Source organism: Tupaia chinensis, unplaced genomic scaffold (assembly GCF_000334495.1).
Source record: "Tupaia chinensis unplaced genomic scaffold, TupChi_1.0 Scaffold148049_1, whole genome shotgun sequence".
NCBI classification, from domain to species: Eukaryota; Metazoa; Chordata; class Mammalia; order Scandentia; family Tupaiidae; genus Tupaia; species Tupaia belangeri.
In genome coordinates, this window is record NW_006207899.1 from 313,294 (window position 1) to 318,909 (window position 5,616).

Genomic DNA, 5,616 nt, shown 5'->3' on the forward strand with positions numbered 1-5,616 from the left:
AAAAAAAAAAAAAAAAAAAAAAACCTTTCATTGCACTGCTCTCAAAGTCTGTGAAGGATGTAAAACTATTTCAGATAAAATACTAAATTCTGTTAACAGTCCTTAAGTTGAAGAGAACCTGTGCAGATAATTCGAAGTGCTAAATAAGCAAATTGGCCTATTGTTTCATTTTAAATGTGATTTTTTAATCTAATAGATTTACCATCAAACTTATACATTCCAATAACAAATATTAATGTTGATTAGCATTTGTGAAGCACACTCAAATCAAGGTATTATTCAAATAAGTCATTTCTTTTAACAGTGCAGCAGAAATCAAGGAACACTCTTTGGTGGCTTAAAAATCACAGCAGGCACAGGTGCATGCATGCCCAAGATCCCAGGGAGAGAACGGAGGAGAACAGATTGTGGAATGGCTTTCTCACTGTCTCTGTCTATCTCTCTCTCGCTCTTAGGGTGCATGCACTCTAAGGTAAAAACTTCTAAAAAAAAAATTAAGAAACTTGGGAAGGGGCACTTTTTTTTTGGGGGGGGGAAACAAGGAGGAAATAGTAGAGGAAAAGGACAAAGTAGATAAAAGGAAGGGCCTCAATGGCCAGGAAACATGGAACTACTCATTGTTTGCCACTGTGCTGTATGCCACAGAGGCCACAAGAGAAGCAGACTTTTCCTGTGTTCACGATGTGTACTTTATTCTCGTGAAAGCCTGACTTACAACATAAGGACATGAAAGTGGGAAAACAGCAGTAGGAGTTGGAAATCAAGAGTTTCCTCAAATTTTCACAACCTGAGGACATGGTCGTAGATTCAGAAAGCAGGTATATAACAAGCGCTCCATTTCTTGTAGCAGTAAACTTATTTTTGAAATTACCAAGTTGGAAAGAGGGAGGTTTTCGCTCTCCAAGACCCACGAAATTAATGAACTAGGCCAATTTATGATCTTCCATGTGTTGCTGCAAAGAAAATTCCCCCTGCAGGTAAACTGTCTATCTAGAGCTAGAGATATTAGAAGCAATTTTATGAGCAGGATCATTAATTATGACTTATGAAATTTTAATAGGTGCCTTCTTCGGATCCCTTGTAGGAATCAAGATCAAAGGGGCTCCAAACCATTGACACAAACTTGACTATTAGGAATTCTGGTGAGCTCTCAAAGATTCGGAATCTCTATGTAGTCCTTTATTTCCTTTGTTGATGTTTTTGTTAAAGGCAATATGTGTTTTCAAATTGTATGTGTGTGTGCATAAAATAAGGGCCCATGGAATTTCATCTGTTTAACCCTGGTGATTGTACCAGACCTCATTTATTTGTATATATTTTTATTTCTAAGAAGTGTTACTCTTCTTTCTTAATTATAATTAAGAGAAGACAGTGTCATTGAAAGATAAATGAACATGGAATGACCTACATTTATCCCAGATCTGTCATATAACAGAAGTAAACCCTTGGGCAACTGACTTCAGTGGTCCGGACCTCAGTGTTTTATTCATGTGAGACTCTGGTATCTCATTCATTCTTATTTGTGTGAGACACTGGTGCAACACGAGGGTGAGAAGGAAAACAGAGCTACATGTTTGTCTTTCAAATCTAAAATTCTATGTATGCATGTTTCCCTAGATCCAGGGAAATGGGGAAAATAACAGTAACTGCCCCATAAGTCTACTGTGAAGACAGAAAAAGAGAATCCTTGTGAAGCATTTCAGAGTACCAAGTACACAGCACACTATCCATGGATGTACACTCCCTTATTATTATTATTTATGCTACGTAGGAGGAAACAAGGCCCTCGCGAAAACAATCTAGTTCAAGTGCTCTAAAAATGGAGTAAAAATAAAATTAAAGATGAACTGTTGTACATTGGGCACTCCTAAAGCCATGTAGTGAGTTTGCTGTTACAGGTGTTCCGAATGCCTAAGGGCTTACTTTATTTATTATTCCAGGACTTATACTTTTTTGCCCTGTGTACATGAAGAATGAAATCTCTCTCTAAGCAGAGAGAGAGAGAGAGAGAGAGAGAGAAGGAGGGAAGGGATTCTGAATTCCCCTCTCAGGGTCCTGCCAGAAAAATTGGCAGTCCTTAACTACTTAAGAAAGAAATAATGAAATCATGAGACTGATCTGGCCAGTGCTCCACAAGACCAGGCTGGTTGTATGAACAGTTGAATGAACATCTATATATGACAGAACTAATCAGCAATTATTTTATTGTTCATATCATTCCTGAGTCTAACTTGAAAATTGGCACGTTTTCTACTATCTATCTAGAAACATTTTCCTATGCCTTAAAAATCACAAAAATGTTTCCTACTGCTTATCAAGGATAATTTTCCTATGCCTTAAAAATTATGCAAGCAGGTGGCATGGTGGTTAAAGTACTGAATCCCACATGGCCGACTCTGCATTTCGAGTCCCAGACTCGGTGGTGTGAAAAACATGACAGGTGCATGTGCAAGCTGTCCAAAATCCTGAGAGGAGACTGGAAGAGAAGGGATTGTGGTGTGGCCATCCCTCCTGAAGGGTGATTTCTTACTCTCCATTTCTCTCTCTGTGTCTCTCCACTGAGTGAATGCACCATACGGCAAAAATCTAAAAAAAAAAAAAATTAATTAATTAACTAAAAAAATCACAGGTTCCTATAAAAATCCTTTAGCTATCTGGTTAAAGTCATTATGTATACGACTATATATATATTGGGTCATCAAAAAAGTCATGACACATTTTTGCATATAGAAAAACAGAAAAATATATCATGACTTTTCTAATGACTGTGTGTGTATGTGTGTGTACATGTATGTATAAAATTTTTGTTTTTATAAATACCCTACTAGGGGACCAGCAGGTGGCATGGTAGTTAAGGCGCTGGACACTACTACATGGCCAACTTCGGTTCAAGTCCCAGTAATGGTGGCTTGCTTTTTCATTTCCCTCTCTCTCTCTCTCTCTCTGGACAAATTAAAATAAAATGAATAAATAAGTGACATTAAATAAATAATTCTAAGAAAATAAATTAAATAAATGGCCTACTAGTCAAGGCACTGTATTTTTCTAAAGCCTCTTTCACGTGTCAACAGTCTGCCAAATCAATAGCTAATATGTTCTGCCAGGACAGACTCAGATTTCACTTGTACATATGTAAATACTGTCTTCTCTACACAACGAGGGTATCACAACATGGACATGTCTACACGCTATGGGCATCACCTGCAGGCTAGGGTCCCTTGAGTCTCACAGCCTTCCCAGCCCATAATGTCAGGAAAGGGATCCTTCTGCCACAGATGCATCTCCATTATTTTCCCTGCTCCCCATTTCCTTGGCCTAGAATACAGATGGGATTACTAGCTTGATCTCTCTGCAGGGTGTCTCTTGCAGCTGGAGCTGATACTGTTCTAATCCCTGAGCTGCTTGGAGGACTCTCTACAATCCAGTCTGTAGCCAAGCCCTGGCTATGAATGAACTCATGAGCACCCTGCTAGGCTTTGGCATCCCCAGCTCCCTGGATTATAAGCACCTTGTCCAGGTCTCTCTGTCCGGTCTTATTCAGCTAACACATCAAGCTCAGAAACACCATACTCCTTTGATCCCAAATGCAAAGACTAAGTCTCTGAAACCAGTTTCACTTCTACAATCCTTTTTCTTTCTTGGTCCAGACTTTTCCTAACCTGCACATAGGGCTACCAACGCCTCCACAGTTGTGTGAGTTAGATAAATAAGACTATTTCACCAGCAAACATTTCGTCCCTTGTCCATACTGTTGTAAATCACCATTAACAGAATAAAGAGGTCCCTAACTGAAACTCTCCATCCTTCCTGCAACATTAACAAATTCTCAAGAGCTCACTCTTATCCTTTTTTGCCACATACTCACTCTCTTTATGGACTTAGTCACACCTTGGTCACTTCATGTTCTTACCTCTGATGGTGCTTTTGTGACCTTGGTGCATGACTTCTTGGAAATGCACTCAAGGGAAAATGAGATGTCAAGTACATGACAAGTAGTGGCATTTCGCTGATTTCTTAGATGAATTGAATCAATGAATATTCAGAGATGGTATTTCATAGCTGTCTCTATTTTTATGGAAAGGTCTTTGACTAGCTTACCTTGCAGGCTATTGAGTGGACCAGACTGGATTAAATACACACACACACACACACACACACACACACACACACAAAATCATCAACTCTCAAGTCTCATAAAAGCACAGTTACTCAAAAAGGTCAAATAGTGTTCATTCCTTACTAATATTAGTTTTTTGGTTTTTATTTTGTTTTGTTTTTGTTAATTTGCTAGAAGATTTGTGAGCTTCCTAGAGAGAGGCAGAGAGAGAAAGAGGGAAAATGAGAAAGTGGCCTCCATAGGAGAAGGTCATGCCACAATCCCTTCTCCTCCTCAATCCTTTCTCCTTCATTTCTCCTTTTTGGATTTTTGCCATGCACCCACAGGTCTGGGACTCAAACTATGCAATCATCCATGTGGGATATAGCTGCCTTAACCATCACACCACCAGCTGTCTCAAATTTTAGTTGCCCATATACCAATATTTTCTTTTCTTTCTTCTTTTTTTTTTTTTTTGGAGAAGTTTTTGCTATAGGGCGCATGCGCTTGCCAGATAGACAGAGAGAGACATAGAGACAGAAAGCAAGAAATCACCCCCTAGGAGGATGGTCACACAACAATCCCTTCTCCTCTCGGGATCTTGGGCGCGTACGCACATGTGCCCGGCGTGAGTTTTAAGCCACCGGGTCCCAGACGCGAACTGCGGTCAACTACGTGGGAGTCCAGTGACATAGCCATTACGCTAACTGCTGGTTCTCCCCATATATCAATATTTGATTTATTTATTCTATTTATGTTATGGATAAATGTTTCTCAGAATTGAAATATGAAAAAAAAAATACAACTTCTTCCCCCCTATAATTCAACCAAATTTCTGTTTCAAGTCCCTTTCTACCTGGGAGCAAAGAACTTAATTTTTGTCCAATTGGTGTTGACATTTCAGGATTTTCCTTTTTCAGTTCTCCCCAGAGTTCATTCAAGTTCTAGGAAACTTACATCACGGCCAGACTCCTGGAAGAGAAGGCAGAAGAGAGACTTCTAGTCTGGCACTGGACTCACCCTTTCCTTTCAGCACCCACTGCTGAAGTCTGTGTTCTGTCAGCCTCTAGCTGTCAGTCGGTGACCCTGTCTCCCCCACCCTGAGCCCATAGGTTCTCTCTCTAGCACACTCTGCCTTTTGGTGAGGGATGGAAAGTGTTGGATGTCCTCATACACCACCGATGAGACTCCTAGAGATGTGAAAAACTAGCCACGTGTACAGAGAAACACCATGCCACCATTCCTACATCCTACCGTTTCACAGTACTAGAGTAATCTGGCTAAATCTCAGCTTTTCTGACTCATCTTCATCTTCACAGGTCAAAGAAATTTTTAGCGAGACTAAGAGAGGAAAAGTTTTGTACAGAAAGCTCAGTCATCATTCTTCCTAAGCCTAATCAAAGTTTTGGCTTTCACACTTCAAGACTCAAGCTTTTGAGCCAAATCTCCATTCTGAAACCAATACTCTAGTCCTCAAGCACTGGAGCAATTAGTGCTATCCAGATGCTGCCTACAAGGGG